Source organism: Cryptomeria japonica, unplaced genomic scaffold, assembly GCF_030272615.1.
Source record: "Cryptomeria japonica unplaced genomic scaffold, Sugi_1.0 HiC_scaffold_105, whole genome shotgun sequence".
Lineage (NCBI taxonomy): Eukaryota > Viridiplantae > Streptophyta > Pinopsida > Cupressales > Cupressaceae > Cryptomeria > Cryptomeria japonica.
Window position 1 is genome coordinate 230,288 of NW_026728927.1, and position 27,699 is coordinate 257,986.

The 27,699-nt window shown below is 36.3% G+C and overlaps 1 pseudogene; it reads left to right on the forward strand.

The window, feature by feature from the left end:
* Positions 1 to 831: 831 nt before the first annotated feature.
* LOC131077742 (bifunctional levopimaradiene synthase, chloroplastic-like) lies at positions 832 to 27,499 on the forward strand (annotated as a pseudogene).
* The last annotated feature ends 200 nt before the right edge of the window (positions 27,500 to 27,699 follow it).

Consider the following 27,699-nt stretch of genomic DNA (forward strand, 5'->3'; position numbering starts at 1 on the left):
GGCAAAAGAGGCAACAACGTACAACGAAGTTTGGTAGAAGCAAGTAAACTTAGTGGAAATTATAGATACTACCTATGAAGGGCTTTTTGAACAACCATAATGAAGAATTTGTATAAGATTATATGTAACTCAATCAATGATATTAGATACTGACTGGACCTATGGTCCCGGGCAAGGCCGAAGGTTTTCTCCTCTCCGCTCTTTCCTACCGGTGCCCGCACTGAGCAGAGATTGTAATTCTATTTATTAATAAAATATGACTTAGGCCTTTTACCGAACAAAATAATAATAATAATAATAATAATATGAAAACTATAATATAATTATATTTTATTATATTAACTTTAATATTAAAAAATTATTTTCTTATCAACTTTTTTATTATTTTATATTTTTGGTAAATTGCTATAGTTTTTAATATTTTATTTTTATAATTTAAACATACCATAATTAAATCCTAATTTCTTATCTATGATCGCGTCAAAATTAAAATCAAAATATAAAATGGTGGTCATTAAAATTATGACCAAAATTTAATCTATGCATGAATAAAAGTTTGCACTAATGGTTGTTGCGGTTGTAGATGTTACGCCTCAGGACATAACAAAATCTTGCTCAGTAAATACTAGAAAAAATATCTATACTTGATTACAACGTTACAGATCATTAATGACCCTTAAGGTCACATGTAGCAGGTAATGACGGTGGTTACTTCTGCCCACGCAATTATGCTTTTACATTCAAGCAGTAGAAAAGTAAAGAGAAAGTGAGGAGCATATTCAGCTTTTGCTACCTTAAAAATCTCGTCAGTTTTATCTCTAGCCTGTTAGAATGGCCCAGCAGGTTGTCTGTTCTTCCTTCATTGGTAAAAGTTTTGGATGGCGAATATTTTGTGGTACAAAAGTAATCTTGCCTCTCTCCCACAAAAGGAGAGTAATCTACATCAGGTCTAAAATAGGTATGTGAGTCTAATATTGAGTTACAGAGCTATCTTGACATCTTATAAATTAGAGTAATTTCTTTTGTAGTGTAGATGGTGCAAGCTCTGGTTTCGGAGACAAACTACAAATTCGTTTTGGAGAAGTCGATCACAATATAGTTGGTATGTATGTGATTCTTTGAATAATATCTCAATTTTGACTCAATTTAGTTTCATTTGAGTAAATTAACGTCATATTCAGTGAATACTTTGGTAGCTTCATCATTCACACAGACATATGAGGCAAAGCCATACCCCCAAATATATGGGGCGATGATTTTATGGTTTCTTTTGCGACAAGAAATCAGGTGTATAACATTGTCTAGAATGTTTTAGAGAAACAGAGTTTTCTAGAAATGAGAAATTGTTAGAAGTTGTACAAGTAAAGGAACTTTCTAGTTTTAGAATTCTTTATAATTCTAGAAGCTTCCAAGTTCAATTATAAATATGAAGTTGAGCAATTCAATGGAACACACAATGTGTTGTGGATTTATGTTGTTGGATTGAATAAATAAAAACTAGATTGTTATATTTCAGTCATTTCTCTTACTAGTGCCCTGTTTTGCCTTGATTACTGTTGTTATTTCAATTTATAAGTATATTTTGAACCTGTTTTTTACACCAGGTACCTAGGGATTTGTGGTTTTTTAAAGATTGAAATAGGTGCATGATTTAATAGCCTACCTTGATTTTGATGACTATATGAATTCTCCCAGGAGACCATGGTTACGCATAGAGAATTTGGTCTGTGAGATTAAGGAGAAGTTTGATTCTATTGAGGATGGTGAGATAAGTCCGAGCTCGTATGATACCGCATGGGTGGCAAGAGTGCCCGCCATTGATGACTCTCACAAACCGCAGTTTCCCCAGACGCTCAAATGGATAACTGATAACATGTTATTCGATGGCTCGTGGGGAGAGGAAAGCATCTTCCTTGCAAGCGATAGAATACTTAACACTCTGGCCTGCGTCATCTCACTCACTATTTGGAACACTAGCAAGACTTATGTATATATATATATATATACTTATTGTAAAAAAATTTGTATTTTGTTATTAACAAATGGCGAGACACACCATATCCTTTTTAAGAAATTATGTAAGTGATAGTTTACAGATGGCATTGTAGCAAGATGAGAAGTGCAACATCTCATATTTATCTGACATAATGAAGATAAGGCCTTGTTTTTGTAGGTCTAGATTTCATCAAAAGACATGCAGAACAAATGATGGAGGAAATTCAGGCCAACGGAACATCCAAAGAATTTGAGATGGTGTTTCCTCCAATGCTTAATGAAGCTAAAACTCTCGGCTTGGATGTTGATGCAACTCTTTTTAAGGAAATCAGTAAAAGGAGGGACGTGAACATGAAACTATAGAATTCTATCTATGTTTTTGCTACTACTTTGTATATGTTTTATGAAAGGGAATTTATAACTAAGGCATCTATTTAAGGAAAAAAATTGTTATGAAATAGGATTTCGGTGGAACGCTTCCATATCATTCCCACTGGTGTATTGTACTATCTAGCGGGTGTGCAGGATGTAGTGGATTGGAAGATTATCCTTAACTTGCAATCCAAGGATGGCTCTTTCCTAGGCTCGCTAGCATCTACAGCCTGTGTCTTCCTCTGGAGACAAGAAATGTCTAGAGTTCTTGACCAGCCTTCTTTTTAAGTTTAGAGGCCATGATAAAGTTTCAAATATGTAAAGCATGCTCAAATAGAACTAGCATATATATCTTAAATAAAACATTGTATTTAGTAAGGATTTCTTTTTGAATAGTAAGTTAATATAAGCCTGGAGTCCCTGCAAAATATATTTATGGGATCCTTGATACATTTTGACATGGATTTTGTAGCGCCATGCATGTATCCAGTGGATATCTATGAACGTTTGAGGACCGTTGATAATGTTGAACATTTAGGGATCGATCATTATTTCCTAACAAGGATCAAACAAGCTTGGGATTATATGTTCAGGTTGTAGAATTTTGCAGCTATTCCTACAAAATAAAATAGATGTAGCAGAAAATGAAGAAGCAAAACTTGCAAACAAAATAGAGAAGAAAATCAAAACCGAATTAATGCAATTCAATCATCTTTCTTATTACAAATCTGTATGAATTACAAGTGATATATAGATCAAAGGAGCATAAATTATGCGTGAGATGCATGAAATTTCTAAAGATCAACTGAAGTGGAAGAGAGAAAACTCCTTGGTTAGGATTACATTCAAGCATGCAAACATACTTCTCCATAAGTTATGGGAGAAAACAAAATGTGTAAGCAAACAAGTATGCATTCATGCTTCTCCATAAATCACATCTTATAAAAGGAGAGCATGTGTAATCTAAGCTCCGTGGATCACAGTAGGAACAAGAAGTTAACTGCGCTAACACCCCCCCTTAAGCCTAACTAAGGAGAGATATGAGAGATATGGGTCTTGGCAATAAACCCTGATTAGGAACCCAATTACAAAGAATAAAGGAGAAAACCCAATTGAGAGAAACTCCTAACCATTTATTCAAACTAAAGAAGAAAGATGCAAACTACAAATAAATCCACACTACAACAGGATTGTATCAAAATCATAGAAACCACTGCATGAGTACCTCCGGGATACTTTGAATTTATGCAGTTGTATATACTCTACATTGCTCAAATAGATGAACAAACAGGTACACAATCTCTGAATATAGAAACTGATCATCTGAAGACATGAAGATATGAATCTGCAGAAATGTGCTCCAAGCTGAAGAACTACAAAGAAGACCTCCAGTTGGGATGATGCCATTGCTTATCCAATGCTTGACAATATTGTCCCACTAGAAAGAAACTTCGGAAGCACTCGAGGATGCGACTCTGGAATCTCATGTAGTTAGGAACCCTACTAGAAAGAATATCTAGGAGAAAACAAAGTTGCAACATTGAAATCTCATGTAGACAAGAATGTAGAACAAAAGAATAATTTTGGTTGTCAATTGGAGGAGTTGAGTACATAGGAACTTTAATCTTCTATTTTTATTCAGGAAACTTATTGAAAGAAACAAATACTAAATGCATTAAATAAAACCCTCATATAAACCGAATTAATGCAATTCAATCATCTCTATTATTACAAATTTGTATGAATTACAAATGATATATAGATCACAGGAGTAGAAATTATGCATGAGATGCATGAAATTTCTGAAGATCAACTGAAGTGGTAGAGAGAAAACTCCTTGGTTAGGATTACATTCAAGCATGCAAACATACTTCTCCATAAGTTACGAGAGAAAATAGAATGTGTAAGCAAACAAGTATGCATTCATGCTTCTCCGTAAATCACATCTTATAAAAGGAGGGCATGCATAATCTAAGTTTTGTGGATCATGGTAGGAACAAGAAGTTAACTGCGTTAACATAGGTGATTCTTGGGTCCGTCATTCTAGCTTGGTTGTTTTTATTAGAAATTTATGTTAAAAGCAAACATGAGTCCTTAGGTACTAGGACGAAAGAGGCGTGGGTTTTGGAAGAGAGAGCCTACTTCCAGACATTGATTGCACCGCCACAGGCCTCAGACTCTTAAGACTTCATGGGTACAATGTGTCTTCAAGTTGGTCATATGGAATCTAAGCTTGTTTTGAAAGAGCGGAAAATTTATCTCCACAACTACTTTTGTCTTCACAATTTAATCGCTAATATTTTCATGTGGCAAACATTCTAGAGAATATAAATGATGACCAACTTTACTACAGGGGACCTTCGGCTATGTTAAGGCTTTACAAGTGTTCACAGATCAACTTCCCTAAAAATGATTAATGAGAGAGGCGAGTGCCATGGCCAAGGCTTACCTATCCCAAAGCATTCGAAGCAAAAAATTTTTTAATGAGTTGGCTATCAGGAAAGACCTTCGCATAGAGGTTCTACCTATTGCAATATGAACCTTCATCACATCAATATTTGTTTTTATTATTAACATGTATAGTTTATAATGTTTTTTATTTATTTATTTGTTCATGCTCTCAGATTGAGCATGCTTTAGATTATCCTTGGCACATGAGTCTTCCAAGATTGATGACTAGAATTTACATGGATCATTTTGCATCCAATCACTCGTGGATGGAGAAGACAGTATATTATTAAGAATGGCTACATAAACTTTTGAGAATTTTATATTTAAATATTTAGTAGGGGAGAGGCACCAATATGTGTGCACCCTAACTTCAGGGGTCCACGTGGCACATCATGCCACGTGGACCCAGAGACCAATTTTGACCCTTCGCCAGCTCAATCGGTGAGTTGGCAACCCAAAATAAAAAATTGGATGTCCACTCCTTTCATTTTCCATGTGTTTGTCGTGCATTGGTGTGAGGTGTCAAAAAATTTCCGTTTTGTACCCCCGACCGGAACATTGGCGAACCCACCCCGTTCCCTATCAACAATATCTGACAGTCTCAAACAAGTTTACATGTGGTAAATTTTTACAAGACAACCCATTTCATTGAGCTCTCCCTCTAAAAACAATGCCACCACTTTCAAACTTTCCAACCTGCCGCATTAACTCCACATCCACTCACCCTACGTCTAGCTACCGCATCACGTTTTTTGAGAAGAGATGCATTCATGGCATTCATCTCCTCACTTTTTGCTCCTGCGTCCATTTTGTGTGCTTTCTCTGGTGAAGGGTTTCAATCAACTCACCTCTTGTTCGCCATGGCATGCAACCAAATCAGCAAGGACCCAGAACGTGCGCACCTTCGATCGGGTATGTGATTTGTTTTTGTCCTTCGAATTCTGGGTTGTGGTCGACTTTTTGCCTTCGTTCCACTTTTTTGATGTTTCAATTGATGTTTGCAGGGTTTGGTTGTGACGAGGACGCGTTGCGATGGCTGCGGCAGACCAACGACGACTTCCCCTTCGACCCAGGTGAGGAAATGTCCTCACTAAGGCATGTTGATTCTAGTTTTTTATTTGAAGGCTACTTCCCTTTGGTATTTCAATTTTTTTTTTCATTCTCTATCTTTCCGCAAGTCTTTGTGTTTTTTAGCACAACACAGTGTGTTCTTGAACACAATTACATGCCAAAAGGGAATCGTAATCCTCTGTTCAAGGTTCGTTGTTCTTTATTTGCTCACTGCTATGAGAAGATGGGTTTACATTTCTTGCATCTCTGTTTCTATTGATGGCTTCTAATTGATGTACAACTGAATTTTGTTTGAGGGTTTGAGGGTTCGAGGATTTGAACTGATATATGTTGGAATTTTGTTTGAGGATTTGAGGATCTAAATTGATATATTTGTTACATGGTTTCAATGCTCGAATGCTTTGGATAGTTCAATGCCTTCGGTTTCCAAGGGTTTCAATTTTTTAAATGTTGGAATTTTTTAGGGTTTATGGGTTTCTCGGTTTGAATGGTTCGAGTGTATATTTGAATATTCGAATGTTTGAGTCTTTGTGAGTATGTGAGTATGTGAGTTTGTGGGTTTGAGGGTTTGAATGCTTTCACTTCAATACATTGCTTCAATGCTTAAATGTACACTCAATGCTTCAATGGTTACATGTCCAAGGGTTTACACTCAAGAAAATGAAGATTATTTGGTAAATCGTGACTTAATGGTTGTCACATTTCAATATTTGCCATGTTTCAATAGTTTGAATGTTGTCAAGTTTCAATAGTTTCAATGCTTGTCATGTTTCAATACTTGTCAAGTTTTAGTAGTTTCAATGTTTCTTTCAAATAATGCACAAACAGTAAATTAGAAACCCTCAAACCCTTAGACATGAACAATGGCATGTATGTGCAAATGTGTATGCACATGTGTATGGACATGTGTATGTATATACTCATGTGTATTTACATGTGTATGTATTTACACATGTCTATGTCTTTACACATGTGTATGCACATGTCTATGTATGTACACATGTGTATGAATATAATTAAATGAAGTTTATTTGGTTTATTGCGAATTACTTGTCAAGATACTTTTATTATTCTTTCAATGAACTCATTAATGGTTGTCATGTTTCAATAGTTCATGATGTTTCAATAGTTTCAATGCTTGTCATGTTTCAATAGTTTCAGTACTTGTCAAGTTTCAGTAGTTTCAATGTTTCTTTCAAATAATGCACAAACAGTAAATTAGAAACCCTCAAACCCTCAAACCCTCAGACATGAACAGTGGCATGTATGTGCAAATGTGTATGCACATGTGTATGTATATACACATGTGTATATAAATACACATGTGTATGTATATACACATGTGTATGTATATATTCATGTGTATTCACATGTGTATGTATTTACACGTGTATGCACATATCTATGTATGTACACGTGTATGAATCTACATGTGTATGAATCTAATTGAATGAAGTTTATTTGGTTGATTGTGAGTTAGTACTAGTCAAGATACTTTTACTCTTCTTTTAATGAACTCATTAATGGTTGTCATGGTTGCATAAATAGTATATTAGAAACCCTCAAACCCTTAGACATGAACAGTGGCATGTATATACACATGTGTATGTATTTACACATGTCCATGCACATGTTTATGTATTTACATGTGTATGCACATGTCTATGTACATATATGAATCTACTTGACTTACAACTCAAATTTCAAGACATTCACTCTATAGACATGTACATTTATGTATGTACATGTATATACATATGTGCATGTACATATATATACGAAGGTGCATGTACATGTTTTTGGTGTGCGATTGCACAAGTTTTGTCAGGCAGGCGATCATGTGTGGGGTCCGTGTGGAGTCCATAATGCACATGTTCTATATCACCTTCTGAACCCGTGCACATATTGGCTACTCTCTCCCCTACCCTAAATCTTACCGATTCTAATTCAGACTGCCGAATAGGACCGACGAGAGGTTCTTACAACTGGCCAAGCTGGACTTCAATAGAGTGCAGGCTTTACACCAAATGGAAATTCTAGAAATTAGTAGTTGCTGCAGAATTTATTGTACAATAGTGTAGTCTTTTATGTTTAGGTATTCAATAACTGACATTAGTCTGTATGCGTTTGTGTTTGTGTTGGGGGGGCCAAAGATGGTGTATATACAAGCTGCGGTTTCAACAGCCTCATTTTCACTCGTCATAGACCAGTGGAGATATACTTCACAGCTGCAGTGGTGAATACTCTGCTTGTACAATTGCCTACACTAAAGCCGCCTGCATTGCAGTTATTCTGGACGACCTCTTTGGTTCTCATTCTTCGCTAGACCAAGTCAACTTATTTACTGAACTCATCAAAAGGTAAGCCGTGTGGTATCCTCATCTACATACTACACGTTAGATTATCGCATGGCTACATTTAACATAGTTTCTCTTGTTGCTGCAGGTGGGATCTATCTCTTTTGCACTGCCTTCCAGCCCACATGAAAATCTGCTATTTGGGTTTGTATGAAACTGTAAACGAGTTAGGGCAACAAGCACCGGAGGCTCAGGGACGTGATGTGCACCCCTACCTTCGCTCGGTTGTAGGTAGACAGTTAATGCTACCATATCTTTCGAGATTCAATGGAAACTATATTTTACTGCCTTACTTATTGCCCCGGCTTAACCGGCACACTCTAAGCATTGACTGCTTAGGTGGTCGGGTTCATGTGGGGCCCTCTTAACCAGGGTTTCCTCGTTACTTCAACATTTTCTTAACTAACCGTTTCCGTAGCATTCTGTCGTTAACCCTTGCCCAGTCTCCGTTTAGCATTTTGCTGTTGCGTTTCACGTTTGCTCTTCAACAGACAGAAAATCAACGCCAGGGAGGGATGCAACGTTCAGGATTTCTGCAATCTACCTGATCCGTAAGGAACCCCCATTTATTATTGCTCATTCCCACTGTTTCGATATTATCTGCGTCACAAATCGACTTTAAATCCCACATTCGTTTCATTACTTGATTGGGTGAGTGTAGCCGTTTATATAAAGGAACCCCATAGGAAAATGAATTTAGTATAAGCACTCATCTTTTCTATATTTCATTTTACACGTGAATAATATTTTTTTATATTAAAATATATTTATCTAAAAATAACTAACTCTCATGAGGGACACCTTTGTGTAGAATTCTAAGTTGTGACTCTTGGTCTTTCATTGGTTGTTTAAAGTGGATTTCTAAGTTGTGACCCTTGGTCTTCCAATTGTTGTTTCTAGTTTGGCGCTGAACAAAAAATGAGCTTTATGATTCTATGATACTTAATACAAAAAAAATAAAAAAATTTGTTAACGTTAATAATTTTAATTTTTATGATTATTATTTAATTATTTTAATATATATATATATATATATATATATATATATATATATATATATATATATATATATATATATATATAATTTCAAATTAATAATTTTAATTTTTAATGATTATTATTTATATATGTTAATAAATATATATTTAAAAATGTTATTTATTTTAATTAAGAAATTTACCTTGTGTAATTTAAAGAAAAAAGTAAATTTTATGAAAGTTATGGAAGAATTGATACTACTATAAGGTCGATTATATAGTCTTGCAAAAAAAAAATGAAAAATAAAATGAACATAAATAAATAAATATCTAATGATCAATGCATTGACATTAGACTATATTTCTTTAGCGATTTCATTGAATTCATTGAATTAACCTGTATTTTTTGTTCCTATTTATAGATATTTGGAAGAAGAGAATTTAAGGTTTTGAAAAGTTTCTATGCTTTTTTATTTGTGAAGTTTAAATTCATACAACTAAATATTTCTTTATCATTCAGGTTTAAAATGTAAATATCAATTTTACCATATCTAAGTGTATATATAAGGTTTTTATTAATCAATTTGTCCTATATTTAAAAAACATTATTTTGTATGACTCTTAAAATGGTTGAATGATAAGACTATTAATTATCAATTCATGAGACATATGACCATAAGAAAAATTATTGCACATACCTTTAATAATCACCATCACCTTTAACAAATCATTATAGAGTTACATTCTTGACCTACTATGTGTTACAAACCTCTATTACTTCATGTAACCCAACTAAATAGACAAGAAAAATAATGCTTAAGAATGTGTCTTTACAAAGCTAAATTCTTGCATGAGATAAAATTGCTCAAGCTCATTGGCTTCTACATCTTTCCATTTTCTTTATCTTCATTTCTTTATGGATTATTACCTAGGTTATTCTCATATTTTATGGGAATTTCCCCCCCCTTTCTACATAGAGTCGGGGCACAATTCTCATTTATTAGTATTCAAATATTTTTTTCATTTTCATTTCTATTTCATCTTAATTTTATGTTTAAATGTTAACATGTTAATTAATACAAACATTGACCACATAGTTTCATACAAATATTGTTTCTATAGCCTATCATTTTGGAAATCACAATAATTATCGCACTAATCACCATATTCACAATTTGTAAAATAAAATTAACTTAATTTTATTACCATCTATGAACAAGATGAATTCAAAGGGTAGGTTTTAAAATACTTGCATGCATGGTAATTACTACATATTTAATATACTGATTATAAACAAAATTAAAATAGTAAAACATGTTAAGACTAAAAACCTCTAGATGGATTTTGGGCCTTGGAACCTAAAGTTTTGGTTACCAAGTCCATCCTATCTCTTATCCCTCACAAATTGATGTTAGATCCCCTTTGCATTTTCATTTTTGAATCCTTTTCAATCTTGGTTTGTATTCCCTTCTAGTTCCTGGACTTGCGACCCATTCTTTGACCTTTCCTTATCAAGAACAAACTAATGAATGGATTCTAAACTTTGGAACTAAATTCCTAGTTCATATTTACATTTGTACCTTGATCTCTTATTATTAGTTCCTCCCCACTAGGCCTTCTTCCCATTGATAAATAGTGAACCTTGACACCCAAGGTTCAAGGTCCCACGTCGTCCTCAACCTTTATGACCTAACGTTATTTTCAAATCTCTTCTTCATAATCTTCCATGACCATTTCCTTATTCCAATATCCTCTTATTCCTTGGGAATTCATTCAAACCTTTCATGTCTCACCTCAATTTTCTCTACATTCATCCTTCCTTCTTGTACCTAACTTGCACCCCTTTCAATGTGACTTTCTCAAGTCTATCCCAAACCTTGACTTTGGTCAAGCATTGAAATGTCTAGAATATTACATCAAGAGTCAACATGCTCATTTCACTTACCCATCCACTTTTTATGGATACTATTAATGACTAGATATTATAGATTGAAGGGAGATGAATCCCCACAAGGACATGTTTTAGGAAGATTTAAACTAGCAAAATAATTAAAAAAAACATGACATTGAGGTATATTTTCACTTTCTAAAACTTCCCATGATCATAGATTTTAGGAATTTCTGGAAAGCCTACATGTTTTCCACTTTGGCATGACCTACTAATAAGTATAAAGACTGCATTTTAGTTGTAAAAAGGAGATGGAAAAATAAATAGTATAATAGTTCCAAAATCAACAATAGAAGAGTATCCCACATTAACCTTGGGGTTTCATTCTCTAGTTTTAGCTAGTGTATTTTAAGAATATAGTAATGTAGGTTCACTCAAATTATATAATAGACATTAAAATTTTAAAGAGTGTCTATACTAGAAGGTTTGATAAAATTTTATTGTTTCCAAGGATATTCTATGCATTATCTTGATGAGTTTTGATTAGTTGGTCAACTAGAAGGCCATTGAATTATTTGAAATTTTTTTTAATCTTTCTACTCAAGATCAATAAATAAATATACAAGTTGATTTTTGAATTATTAAGTAGGCTCATGTAAAGTTCTACAAATTTCAATTATTTATTTATATGCATGTGTAAAACCTAATTTATGTGTGCATTTAAATAATTATAATATTTGGATATATCTTGATTAATGTAGCCATTTAGTTTTGAACAACTATTATATATTTTAAGCAAACTTCATTTCTTTTTCTCAAGTAGATATATGCATTATATAATTTTTTGCTTTCCATCATTTTAACACATAATATCATTTCTATCCTTCAACTCTCATTTTACATCCCGATGATGGATCATGGAGTGTGATCCAAAAATGTTGATGCAAAAGAATATCACATTATTGATCCAGAAACAAAACAAATAATTTTAACATGGAACGTAGAAATTTAATGTCTCTTACATAATATCAAACTAAACTTTATATACATTTTTAGTTGTTTGTCTACTCCTAGATTCCATGCATGTATTTAAGTATAATTTAAAAATGGGGATTTTTAAATCTAATATTTAAAAAACCTACACTTGACTATCCCCTTGTTGCTATATAAAGGTCTAACTCTACATTTTCAAACCAACATATAGATACATTTTGACAAGTTGTATACAAGTATAATGTGTAACTGTGGGTATGGTTTGTAATAATAAAATATTTAATCTTATTCATATTATATAACTTGAACACCTCATTGAAGCCCCCTTGATCTTGTAGAAATATAAGTGAAGGAGGTCCTATATGCACCTCAATATTTTGTCCTTAATTGCCCAACTTGAATATAGTTTTTGTGATAACCTTCCTAAGTTTGACACCTTTGCAAATTCATAAATTATCCATTCATAGGGATTTGGCAGATATATCTTAGAACACCAATAAATTGACATCATTGCAAGGGATAATTAATTTAACCTTCTATTTTAAGATTTAGGTTGATAAAATAAGTGGTATATCTAGTTAAGTTGACACTTAGCTCAAAAAAAATCAAAAGATTTATTCTTATACAAATATATTTCTCCTAATTTGAAGAGTGGTGACTCTATCAAGGAAGAAAATATTAGTTACAAGAAAGAAGAAATATAATAAGAGAAAGAGAAGCAATTTGAAGGTCAAAGATAGCCTAATGTGATTTATTAGAAGGAAGGAGGCAATAGGTTGAGTGATGAGCTAAAAACCTAGGTATTTTTCTTGAGCATGATTCCCAAACTATTGAATTAGTAATGATGCAAGAGCATCCCTGGTCTATGAGCAATCTTGCATCAACCAAAAATATTTCCTTAGTTTTGTTCTTGTTCAATTCATGTAGTAGTTTTTTGCGTTTCTTTCAGAATATTCTGGTATTTGTTTATCTTTTGTTGCAAATCATATTTTTTGGGTTCTAGGTGTGTTATTGTGCATTATTCCATATTTCTAGTTCATTTGGGTTATTTTCCGATGAGTTGTTCCTTCTGGAGTAGTTGTTTTTAGGTTCCGAAGCAGTTTTGAGCTTATCATCTAAGTTGAAGATTTCTTCTTTTTCGGAGCGATTTCTTGGACTATGGATCATTTTGGAACCACAATCGATGTTCTTAGGCCCTTGGTTGACCTTCCTTTATGGTTCACACTTCTGGATTGTTCTTTGCGGATGAGATCCTAATCGTTTTGGGACCGACTTGTCTTACACATTTCATTTTCCTTCCTTGGTTAATATAATCTTTTGTGGTCGACTCGAATGTGTTTCGGAGGATATTTATATTGTTTTATGTAACTTGATTAGGGGAATATAGATTAGTATGAGATTCTAGATTCATGATTAAAGATCCGGATAACTTTGAGAGTTCTGGATGGATTGTAATCTGGCATGTTAGCCTACATGTAATCGGTTGATTATCGGATGTTCTATGAGGATAATATGATGATGCAGATGTCTAATTCTGTGATATTCCTATGTGTTCTTGTTGCTTCCATTTTGTTACTCTTGCTGCATGATCTGGTCAGTTCTCTTTGAGGACCCACTAGATCATGGTTACATCAAGTGATATCAGAGTTGGTTGCGAACCTTGTGGCATTCCTTTGGGTGAATAGATCATCGAGTGGAGGTAGGCTACGAGTGTGTTAAATAGATCACTGAGCGTGAGGCAATTGAAACCTATAGTCAGATCACCATGTCGAGGCAGTTTCACCAGAGAAAAGGAGGAGTTGTTTCCCAGAAGGGTGAACCCCTAGAGGGTAGAGAAGATGATTGAGGACATAAAAAATGAGATGAGGAACTAGATCTAGAATGCATTGGCTAGTTTGCGGAGGAATCCAAAGTCTGAGGATGAATATGAAGAAGTTGGAGAAGAGATTGAAACGGAAGAGGTTGAAGGAATGGAAGATGGGAGAGAGGAAAGATTCCTGAGAGCAGTGGCGCAAGTGAGCAAAGTTCATAAAGTGGAGGTTCCAAAATTTTTTGAGATGTTGAGTCCGAAGGATTTGATTGACTGGATTGGAGGGTTGGAGGAATACTTTGAATTTGAGGATATTGAGGACCCACAGAGAGTCTGGTTAGCATAGACTAAGTTGAAAGGGAATGTTGCCTTATGGTGGAAAGAGTTGCAAAGAGATAGAGTGAAGAATGGTGAAATGAATATCACTCAGTGGAGATAGATGGTTGCAATATTGAAGGCTAAGTTCATTTCGAAAGACTATGAGTTGGAATTGTTCAAGAAGTTGCAGAACCTAAAGAAGAGAAACATGAGTGTGAAAGAGTATATTGAGGAATTCTACAAGGTAATTATTAGATATGGACATAGAGAGATGGATAGGTTAAAGGTGGATAGATACATAAATGGACTTGCACTTAACATTCAGGATGAGATGAGCATGCTAAAGATTTCTACAGTTGAGGAGGCTTACCAATATGCTTTGAAAGCTGAGGAGAAAGTGAAAAGGAGACACCAGAGTAACCCTAGAGAAAAAGAGAGATATAAGGGACAAATGAGTGACAATTTAGAGAAGGAGAAAGTGGATGAAGAACCAAAACCTAAGTGGAATAAAGAACTGGATCAGAAGATAAAGCAAAATGGCAGTGGCAATAGCAGTAGAGGATTTTTGGGAAGATGTTTCAAGTGTGGAGAGACCTGACATAGATCTTATGAGTGCAAGCAAGGAGTGGCAAGAAATTGTGTGGCAAATGAGGATCAAGAAGCTAGAGTCATTGAATCTGAATGTGCATCAGACTAGGGATAATCTCTTATGTTTAGGAGAAACTTGATGGAGCAGAGTAGTGAAGATACCAAACCTACTCAGAGAAGGAGTCTTTTCCGGATTGTAAGTAAATCAGGTGGTAAGTGTTGTAAGGTTATTATGGACAGTGGAAGTATTGATAATTTTGTATTCAAGGAGATGGTGGAGAAGATTGGATTACAGAGGCTTAAGAATCCTTGTCCTTACAAGGTGAGTTGGTTACAAGATGATCAAAAGATAGAAGTGGAGGAGCAGTGTTTAGTGCATTTTAATATTGGACCTTTTAGAAATGAGGTCTTATGTGATGTTGTGTCTATGAGTTCTTGTCATGTCTTGTTGGGTAGACCTTGGTAGTTTGATAGAAGAGCTATTTACATGATTGTAAAAGAAACCTAATCACTATTGAGAAGGATGGGCAAAAGTTCACTTTGAATTTCTTAAGGAAGGAAGAAGTGATAAATTTGAGTCTTGGGAAGAGTTGCAGTAATGAGAAGCCGATTACAGAGGCTACACCGGTTGGTGGCATGGATTTGTAGAAGGATCAAGTCAATAAGTCTGATAGCAAGATGGATCTAGGTGACAGTAAACTTATGGTGGTAGACCGGATGAAGTCTTGTGGCAAAAATAAATCCAAGTTACAAAGTAAAGAGAAAAGCAGTAAGCAGAGAGAGTGTGCAGATAAGAAGCAAGAAAAAGAAGAATAAAGAGAACCAGAAGTTGGAGGATATGGTTGAGGTTCCGGAAGAGGAAAGGAAGTGGTTTGCAAACAAGGAAGATGTTTGGATCATAATTGAGCATGGGTTTTATATTCCGAATCCTTTTCGATGTTCATGATTTTTCACTCATGGAACATCTCTTTCTACATGGGGTGTTTGATGTAGGAGCATCCCCGGTCTATGAGAAATATTGCATCAACCAAAAATATTTCTTTAGTTTTGTTCTTCTTCAATTCATGTAGCAGTAATTTGTGTTTCTTTCAGTATATTCTGGTAGTTGTTTATCTTTCATTGTAGATCAGATTTTTGGGTTTTAAGCGTGTTATTGTGCATTTTTCCAGATTTCCAGTTCATTTGGGTTCTTTTCTGGTGAGTTGTTCCTTCTGGAGTAACTATTTCTAGGTTTCGGAGTAGTTTTGAGCTTATCGTCTAAGTTGGAGATTTATTCTTTTTTGAAGTGATTTCTTGGATTGCAGATCAGTTTGGTACCACACTCGATGTTCTTGGGCCCTTGGTTGACCTTCCTTTGCGGTCTACACTTCGAATTATTCTTGACAAATGAGATCTTCACTGTTTTAGGGCCGACCTGTCTTACATGTTTCATTTTCCTTCCTTGGTTAATGTAATCTTTTGTGGCTGACCTAGATGTGTTCTAGAGGATATTTATATTGTTTTCTATAGTCATTAGGGGAATATCAACTAGTATGAGATTCTAGATTCATGATTTAAGATCCGGATAACTCTGAGAGTTTCGAATGGATTGTAATTTGGCATGTTAGCCTGCATGTAACCGATTGATTATCGGATGTTCTATGAGGATAATATGATGATGTGGATGTTTGATTTTGTGATATTCCTATGTGTTCTTGTTGCTTCCGTTGTGTTACTCTTGTTGCATGATCTAGTCAATTCTCTTTGAGGACCCACTAGATCATGGCTACATCAAGTAAGCATATCAAGTAGGTGATGATCATTTTAATAGACCTCAAATGAAACTACCCACAATAGGGTTAAAACTAGTAGAACTCTCAAAAGTGATTAATGGGCCTAAAAATAAAATAAAATTTGGTATAAGAAATAGAGGTACACCTCAATAATTTTATACCCAAGGTGTAGATATGAGTTTACCTTGACCTCCACATTTGAGAAATCCTAGGAGTGACTTTCATCACAACTCTTCTACCTCATCTCATAAAATTGAAGAAGTGAAAACAACTTTCCAAGATACTAATGTTGATGCAACTACTCAATAAAAAAATGAGCATAGAGAATAATAATTATATGAGTAATTAGATCTACTTGACTAGCTTAGACAGATGTAGCATGAATTAGAATCTAAAATTAAGTAGTAATAGGTTTAACTTTTTCTACATGCCTATCAAATGAACCAAAACCTAAATATTTGACAGCATAATAGAAATCCAATAACGCATTAGACATTACAAATCATTAGATACACAATATGCAACAAAGTCAATGGGTCCAAATCAGTAAAAGACTCAACAACAAGGCATAGGATAGAACATGGGGTCAATCGCCAAAAGTGGAGCTATTATTGGAATGAGAATGTAATGGTGAACTATATATTTTAAGTATATTTATATCCTTTTAGTATTTAAAAATATTTAAATAATTTCCTTGTTGATATCTTGTTTTACTTTAGCATGAACCATCATAGAAGTTCACATGCATATCAAAGTGGGAGAAAAAATCAATGATATATCCATGCCCTTTTCCCTTTGACACACTTTGACTAGATTGTCCCTTGTGCAATAACAACTTGTCTACAAATGAAATATTCTTGTCTCAATTCACATCACCCTTTCTTGGATAAGGTGTACTAGTCTAAACTTGACCTAGGTTATCCACAATTATAATTTTGAACCATACACTTTTAAAATTTAAATTCAATTTAAATATTGACAACACCCTTGTAAGCTTACCTACATGCATGCTTTTGTTGATTTTTCAGTTAATTTTTATTTGAAGAGGCTCACTCGGTGATTTAAAATTATCAAAGATTATTAGGGCCAACTAGGATTTATCAAAAGAGCATTTTGAATGAATGAAAGAAATGTAATAGCTTTTTATCATAATGTATATCATTATTACAAAGTCATGAAATTGATCTGATTAAAGTTATAAATAAGGAAAAAAAAACCTTACAATTTAGTAGGTTCTCTAAAAGTATTACTAAACATTGTTGGTCTATATTGGTGTTTGAAATTCAAATATTAAAAGATCAAGACAACAATATTCTAAGTATCCTTTTTACTAGTTGATTCATATATATATATATATATATATATATATATATATAAATTTATATTTGCACAGTAGTTGAATTTCTTAGACATAGATATGAACCAAAGGAATGTTTTTATATTTACTTATTATCTAGAGATCTAAATATAGAGAACCCAAACCTTATAAAATATGGTAGATTTCAAACTGGTTTTTCTAAACATTGTCAATCCATATTGAGGTGTAATGTTAGAAGATGAAAGTTAGTGCACTTCAAGAATTATTATTTTACTAGTTGATTTGTGCAATTATAGTTTTAAGATTGTACACTAATTCTATTTTGTAGACAAATAACTAAAGAAAAGAAAAGAAAATAATTTACCTTATTTTAAAGAATTTATCAAATCAAATCTTAAATTACCAACACTTCAAATAACATATTTGTATTATTGAATTTTTAAGATAAACATCATATTTAATTTTAATATCAAACCTCTCATAAATCCTATCTTAATATTGTTTTAAAAATAAATCATAATAAACAATACTAAATAATATGTATTTAATAACATTATCTATTTAAAGACAACAATGTCAGGAGCAGGAGTAGGAGCTAGTGCGGGAGTCCGAGCTGGAGTTGGCATGGGAACTGGTTCAGGTTTGAATTTGCTTTCTGCAGGATCTGGGAGCATAGGAGATTCCCCCCTAACCCTTTCGATGGGGCCTCGAATGCTACTTGGGATGGTGGTACCAATACTGCCAATGGTTTTTCTGTCACCTTCGACAAAACTGGGGAGGTTGTGGACCCCAATAATAAGATTCCCTTTGTGGAATGCAACAAGAAATGGGCCTCTCTTCTTTAATTAAAGCTTAAAGGCAAGGCCATTTCATTGGTACCGCATAAGGTAGACTGTGACTCTGGCGCTTGCTCCATCTCCATTCCAGATAGTATTGTTGATCAAAATATGGCCCATATGCATCTGGTCTTGGTTGGAAAATTTATCGGCCCACGCCTAAATATTGAGGTTGTTAGTTCCTAGATGGCGAGGAAATGGAAAGGTAAAGGTCAAACTGATGTTGTGGCTATGGTTGGTGGCTTCTTCTCCTTTTCATTCTCTTGTGAAGAAGACTTTCGATCTGTTATGGCGGGAGGTCCTTGGATGCTAGGAAAAGCTTCACTGACCCTTAAAAAATGGGAACCAGGGTTTAATCCCAAAGACTAGGAATGTAATGAAGCCCCTATATGGGTTAGACTGATAGGTTTACCCATGGAATTCTAGGGAGAAGAAATTTTTGTAGGTATTGCTACCTACTTTGGGGATCTGATCTCAGTCGACCCAATGACTACAACAAAAAGATGTCTGGTCTATGCCAGACTTTGTGTTAACGTCAAATAGTCCTCAAACCTACCTTATGAGGTAGATCTTTTCTCCAAGCTTGGCAGATGGGTGCAAAAAGTAGAGTATGAATCCATCCCCTTTGCGTGTTTCCACTGTAAAAAAGTTGGTCACTGGGCTAGACAGTGCCCGTCCAAGCCAAAGAAGGAATGGAGAAAACGAAATGAGCCACTCTTAGAAAAGATGGATGCTCTGGCTGCAGAGCCTTCCTCGATTGTTTTGGACTCTATTCTGGTTGACTCTTGTCTTGAGCCAATCTTCCCCACTTACCTTGACCCGATCAACTCGGACCCTGTGGAGATTGCTGGGGTTCCCTCTGCTGTGAATGCCCCCTACTCTAACGGGGTTTCCCCAACCTCTTCCAAATCTACCCAGGATATTCCCATTCAGTTGATTGTTGATATGGATAACTCTTTTGAGTTGAATCCCCAGACCTACCCCTTACAAGATCCTCCTCCTGAAGACCCCGCTCCTTTTATTAAGGTCAAGCCCAAAAACAAAAGAAGGAACTCCCCTATTGGCCAAATCACCCCATCTCCTAGGGGGGTCTTAACCAGAAACAGACAAAGAGCGTATCGTGGGTCAGATTCAAGGGGGTGGGGAGACCTTCTAATGTAGTTAGCAGAGATAGACAGAGTCAGGTTTCTATTGCTAGCGGATCCCAGAGAACACTACCTGAAATGGAGATGGGATCCCCCCCTCATGCTAAATGAAGGTCATCTCATGGAATATAAGGGGATTAAACCACCCCCATAAGCATGACCTACTATCTAATTTGGTCAGAGATCACAAGCCTGATATTTGTCTTGTCAAAGAAACGAAAATGCATGGTAGTAAAGTGGAAAAACTCAAACTGGCAATTTTTGGAGATTGTGGTGTTCACTGTGTGGATGCTGATGGTGCTTCAGGAGGTATCGCCACCCTTTGGAATCTGAGACTGCTATGTGATAAGGTGGTCCTCTCTTCTCCCAATCACATTGCTACTAGATTCTTTAATCTTAAAGATGGGTCCTCTTTGATCATTTCCAACATCTATGCTCCTAATGGGAGGTCAGCTAGGAAATCTCTATGGTCTTCCATTTGCCTTGCCAGATCTCTCTTCCCTAATGAGAAATGGATCCTTCTAGGTGATTTCAATACCCCTCTCTCTAATTTGGAAAAATCTGGTGGTCTTCCTATTTCTATTGATAATAGACAAGACTTGGCTGACATGATCAACTCTTTGAGCCTTCTAGATCTTGATCTTATTTGGGCTAAATTCACCTAGTCCAACAGACGCGGTGTGGAGGATCTTATTCAGGTCAAGCTTGATAGGGGTCTTATTTCTCTAGATTGGCTCCGGTTGGCCTCCTACAAACTCAATGCCTTAGCTCATGTTGGATCAGATCACTTCCCCATCTGCCTCTTGGTCTCTCCATTGTCTAGCAGAAAGGCGTACCCCTTCAGATTTGAGAAAATATGGCTTATGGCCCTGAAAATCCAAGATAAAATTTTGGAGTGGTGGAATATTGATATCCAGGGAATGACTATGTTTCGTATAGCCAAGAAGCACTCCAATGTTAAGTCTAATATCCAATGCTGGAATAAATCCACTTTTGGCAACATCTTCAAAGCTAAACAGAAGCTCAAGCTGGAACTTGCGGAGGTTCAAGAGCATATCCAAGCTTACGGGTTTGATATTGATGTCTCGAATAAAGAAATTGATATTTTGACCAAATTACATGATATTATCTCCAAAGTAGAAGAATTTTGGAAGCAGAGATCTAGAGCCTTATGGCTCAAAAGCAGTGACAAAAACTCTAAGTTCTTCCATATGACGACTCTTAAGCATAGGGATACCAACAAAATAAACAAAATTCAGATTGGGCAGAAATGGGTTGATAAGCATGATGAAATTTGTCAGGATGCCATCAATTTTTTCTCCAAGCTCCTTTCTATGGATGATCCTCTTGATTCTTCATCTCAAATTGAAATCTTGCAGGAAATTTCGTCCCTCATCTCTAGGGACATGAACTTGGAGCTTAATTAGAATCCCCTCCCCCAAAGTTCGCAATGTTGTTTTCTCTTTTTAAGGTAACAAGTTCCCCAGACCTGATGGTTTCCCTCTTCTTTTTTTTCAAAACTTTTGGCAAATTATCTACTCTGATGTGATCGTTGTTGCTCAAGAATGTTTTGGATCCCGCTCTCTCTTGAAGGAACTGAATGCCACCTTCCTGGTCCTCATCCCTAAGAAATCTGACGCCTTCTTCTTTTAGTATTTTAGACCTATTAGCCTTTGCAACTCTATTTATCAAATCTTCACCAAGATTCTTGTGTCAGGCTTAAGATTTTCATCCCCTCTTTAATCTCTAAACATCAAAATGGGTTTGTGCTTGGGAGGCGGATCCTAGATTCTGCTATTGTGGTTCATGAGAACATCAACTCCCTTTGAATTAATTAAAAACCGGGTTTTCTCCTGAAACTTGACCTGTTGAAAGCTTTTGATAGAGTTAATTGGTGCTTCCTCCTCAGAATCCTCAAGGCCTTTGGATTCAGAGATAACTTCATCTAGATTTTTGAGCAATGTGTTTCCACCCCAAAATTCTCTGTGTTGATTAACGGATCTGCCTCCAACTTTTTCTCTGGGTCTTGGGGCATACGACAAGGGGATCCTTTATCTCCTTTCCTTTTTATTTTGATGAGTGAATCTCTTAGCGGAATAATTTAGAGGGAGGTTAGAAATTATAATATTATGGGCCTTCAACCCTCCTCTTAGGCCCCCACTTGCTCTCACCAACAATTTGTTGATGACACTCTCTTGATGGGGGAAGGTTTGATCAAAGAAGCCAAGAATTTAAAAACGACTCTGAATATATATGAACAAGGCTCGGGACAAACAATTAGCCTGGCTAACAGCTTTATCTTCTTCTTTAACACCCCTGAACATAGGAAAGTTAAGATTGTCTCGATTATTGGCTGCAAAATTGGAACTTTGCCTGATTCCTATCTGGGCCTTCCCCTCCGCTAGGGCTTGGCTTGCGACTCTTTTTAGGCGAATCTTATAGACAAATTCCAGAACAAATTGGCTGGATGGAAAGGCACCTTGCTAAGTCAAGCTGGGAAGCTCCAATTACTCAAAGCCTCACTTCAGAGCCTCTCGGTTTATGCCATGAGTCTATTCAAAATCCCAGTCAAAATCGTGGATAATTTGGAAAGAATTCAGAAAAAAATTTTATGGACTAGAACTGAATCCAAAAATAGATTACACCTTGTGGCTTGGAATCAAGTTTGCTTTCCCAAACTCATGGGAGGTCTAGATATCCAGAATTTGAGACTTCAATAAAGCCCTGATGTTCAAGCAGTTATGGAGATGTCTTAAGGAGAATAATGAATGGACTGATATTTTTAAACTTAAGTACCATATTCCTGATATCCAAAACACTCTGGAAACTTATGTGCTCCCCAATGTGGTTTCTGATTTCTAGAGAAATTTCTTTGGCTCCTCCAAATTTATCTTGCATGGTTGCAAAAGGATGCTAGGTAATGGTATCAGAATCAGGTTTTGGGATGATTGGTGGACTGGTGATGGCCCCCTATCAGACTCTGTTTGGGCTCCCCCCTACAAAGAATTATGCCTCAGAAAAATTGGCACCTGGGTGGCTGATTACATTAGAAATGGAGAATGGTTGGACCTCTCTTCTGTTGATAATGATCTGAGACCTATGCAACCCTGGTTGAATTGCATCCACATCCCCCACTCTCAAGGGGAGAATGGAACTTCTTCTCTTCTAGGAAGTTCAAAGTTGTTGATGCTTATAAGTTCATCTCAAGATCCTTCTCTCCCCCTATTGGGCGGGTATTTGGAACAAACTCCTAATTCCTAAAATTAACATTTTTTCTAGTTGTTTATGTAGGGCAAGATCTCTACCATTGATAATCTTTGCATAAGAGGTATTCCTCTCTCTAATAGATGTTTTCTCTGTAAAGAGGTGGAGAAAAATGTTGGCCATCTACTACTGCATTGCACCTATGCCAAAGATATTTGGAATCACTTCCTTAACATTTGGAACATTGCCTGGGCCTTCCCTGTTTCTACCCAGTGAATGTGGTTTGAGTGGAAATGCCCTTTTGATAACCAGGCCTTAGGTGTTCTCTAAAATTTATCTCTTCCTCATATTGCCTGAGGCATCTAGAAAGAAAGAAACAATAGAGTCTTCAGGGACTTGGAAACTCCTCCTTTTGTTGTGGCTGCTAGAATTCACAATGCTATCAAAGAGAACTTTCTCCACTCCTGCCCCAACAAAAAGAATGACTCCCCTATTCCTACTCTTTAGGAGGATTGGGATACTATCAATCGGTGGCAAATTGATTGGAATATTTCCAACCCAGTCCACAAAACTAAGCAATGCAGACAAAATGTTATATGGCATCCTCCCCTATGGGCTGGATCAAAATTAATATGGATGGGTGGCTAAAGGAAATCCTGGGCTGGTTGGGTGCAGGGGAGTGGCTAGGAATCACTCTGGTCTACTGGTTTCCACAGTGATGCTCCCCCTGGGCACCCAGACTAACCACCACGCGGAAGCCAATGCTGCCCACATTGGGCTACACATGGCTAAAAGAGATGGGTTTACTAAAGTGTGGCTGGGTTTCGACTCGCTAAACATTATCAACTGCTTGAGTGGTCGCATGGATCCTAGCTAGATGATTGCCAGCCTAATCAAGGAGTGCCGAAATATAATTAATGAATTGAAAGATCTCAAAATATCACACATATACCGAGAAGGCAATAAGGCGGCAGATCTACTGGCCAATCTGGCGGTGAGATATGTGGCAACCAGCTGGTGGAGTAGTAGGGATGCTTTCCCCAAAAATATGTGCGATCTGGCACGTAATGATTACTGGGTTAATCAATGATCCCTCATCATGACATGATTGAGTTGATAGGGAAATGACTCTTTCTTGTTTTCCCTAGTAAAAAATCTAGAAACCTCCTTAGCGACTGGATTTCCTATCTCATTGTGTGGTTTTTCTACTACTGTTTGGATATCCTTTGGGTCTGGCCCATTTTCTATGATGGTTCGCGATAGTTTTGGAAACCAAGAGCATAATGGGAGGGGATAAGAATAGACAAGAGCCCTCTACTTGCGAGAAGTGGAAAAAGAATAAAGATGTCTGGCAGGAAGTCGTCAATGGTGGTCTCGTCCCCTACCTGGATCGGCTTCATGGCCCCTCTCCTCTGATTATGGAGGCCTTTGTTAACGGATGGAAAAAAGGGAGTCTTAGGGCTTATGGTGCCTATTATCAGATTGATGAAACTTTGGTGGCAATGGTCACTGGTCTGGCTATCACTGGAAGAAGGTTCTATAGAGATAGAAAAATTGGGGAGGAGGACTTGTTGAGTTTCTTTGACAAAGACAAGGAGCGCTCCAGAGTCACCAAGATGGCCAATGGCGGCTATAATAGAAAAGACCTCATGGCCCCATGGGCTGACATGGCTGAGTTTATAATAAGGTATATCACCCTCGATGGCAGGTATGCAAGCATCTTCTCCTACCATTTCACTATCTTAAATCATTTTTTGTCATAGTAAAATTATCTTTGTTCCCTACTATCTAGCCTCCTCCCTTGAGAATAGCTTGGAAAAGCACTTGGAGAACCCTAACAAACTTTTTCTCCATCAGGGAATTATTGTCCTGATCATGGAACATGCCAAATCCCTTGAAATTGTGCCCTTTGCTTGCTGAGATTGGCCTGTAGACGGAGGTCCAAGATGTCTCTGACTCGGACATGGACCTGGATGATAGTGGGGTTCCTGTGGATGACCCTGAATACAAACCTACGGATGAAAAGGAAATCATGGTCACTCCTAGGACACTCCACAACAAGAATCCCCCCAGAGGGGCAGCTAGCAAATACAAAACCAACAACAAGCTGATCTCCAAGGCTAAACCCCTCACCAAAAAGAAAAAGTTGGTGGCTAAGGATCACAGCCTGAAGATTATGGACCAAGGGATTAAACTGGACATCCCTATCAATGTCCAGAAAGAAAATCACGAAACCATAGCCAATGAAGAGAGCTGTGGAAATCAGAAGGCTAGAAGTCTAATGAATTTGGTCATGAAAGCCACCAGAAGCCAAGAGTGCTGTTGGAAGTGGATTGAGCGCGAAATTGACACCCTTAAAATGGGGGTTAAAGAAATAATTGACATTTTCCTTGCTTCCCCTGAACCTAGCAAACTGGAGAAACTCATGATTATGACTCAAAAAATCTCCCATAATGTTGAGGTAATGAAATGCAACCATGAACAAAGGATTGATAAGGTGGAACAATCCATGGCTAAGATTAAGAAAAATCTCAAGAACCCAGTCGACATTAGTAAAGAAGCCATGAACAATGACATTGAGGGGCTTGAAAAAATTAATGACATGGTTGCTGATTATAGATCCTATCACAGTGATCCGGTGAAAGATCTTGGAGGAGATGATATGGCTGCTGGAGACAACAAAACCACTGGACCCAGTTCTAGAACCAGGAGCAGAAGCAACAACAAGGGTACCTCCAGATTCATCATGGAGGAGCTTGAGGAAATCAATAGGATTTCCATCCAAAAGAACAAGGATCTGGTGCTCTCGCTTAATTGAGATTGTTTTCTTTGCCTTTGGCTTGTTTGTCTGTGTTTCCTTTGTTTTAGTTTCTGTTCGGGGTTGCTCCCCTACTTTTCTGTTGTTTCTTGCCGGTTTGGCTGTTGGTCGGCTGTTGTAAAACTTTAAGTTTCGAGTCCTTATAAAACTCGTTTATCTTTATCAAAAACATTATCTATTTAACGTTTTACTAATTATAAATATTAATCATTAAAAGTTAAAATTATAAACATTTAATAACCCTTAAGGCTTTTAAAAACAATTTACAATATTATTTAATCTAAATTTTACTAAATTTAAATAATAATCATTAAATATTAATAATCAAAATTATTTCTTAATAGTAATTTTAAGACATCTTTTACTATAAAAAATTAATATTCACATGTAATGATAAAAATAGAAAGATGAGTGCTTCCACTAAATTAACTTTCCTATGGGGTTCCTTTATATAGACTGCTACACTCACTTAATCTAGTAATGAAACGAATGTGGGATTAAAATTCCATTTGTGACGCTGAAAATAATGAAACATAGGGAACGAGCAATAAAAAATGAGGGTTCCGTACGGACATAGTAGATTGCAGAAATCCTGAAAATGGCACGCGATCGTGATTTTCATTGCATTCTTCCCCGATGTTGATTGAGTGTTTGTTGAAGAGAAAACATGAACCGCAACAATAGAATGCTAAACGGATACTGGGAAGGGTTAATGGCAGAATGCTACAGAAATGGAGACTGGGAAACCGTTAGCTAAGAAAACATTGCAGCAATGAAAAAACTCAGGTTAAGTGGGCCCCACATGAACCTCGACACCTAAGAAGTCAATGATTAGAGTGGAACGGTTAAGCCGAGCCTTATTTATTATAGGTATACCTTGAGAATAATTCTTATGCTATGTGTTTTAGTTGGACGAGCTTCTCTCAGCTACAACGAAAGAAGGTGAATGGGCTGACACAAAGTATGTGCCGCCATTAAAGGAGTATCTAGAGAATGGGAAAGTATCAGTTACTCTGGCAATACTCATCCTCAACTCCATTTTTTTCACGGGAGAGCCTCTTCCTGACAACCTTCTCTGTCAGCTTGATTTTCGAGCTCCCTTTCTCCATCTAGTATGTTTAACAACGCGTTTAATGAATGACGCTAGAACTTTCACGGTAACTACTACAGTCGAACGCAATGCCATGGCTCTTATACTTGATAGAAAATTTTACTTCTAACAAACTTTTCCCTTTGAAATTGATATAATGCAGAATGAGAGAGATCGCGGTGATTTGGCATCGTGCATACAGTGCTACAAGGGGGAGCATCCTGAATGCACAGAGGAAGAAGGTCTAAGTTATCTATTTTATTTCAACCAAGACAGTTTGATTGAACCGAGTTCTGAGTTTTTGAAGCCCAGGAGGGTGCCAAAATGTTACAGAAAGCTTATTTTTGACACTGCCAGGGCATCCCAATTGTTTTACAAGAACAAAAATGGTTTCGGCATGTCTGCCTAGGAGATGGAACACCATATTACAAAATTTCTTTTGAACCAGTCGTTTAACAGAAGGGCAGTCCACTCTGTTTTAGATTCCAGTATGTGACAAGGAAATGCAATGTTTGCTAAGCTCTAGGATAAAAATTAGGAATTAGTCCAATGCATGAATGCCATGCTAAGTTTTTTATTTTACATTTGAAATAAGAAATCTTTCCATCACATTTTATCTTATGAAAATAATTTGTACTCATGGATTGTTTTTTATAAAGATAAATAGGTTTTATAGGGACCTGAGACCCAGAGTAT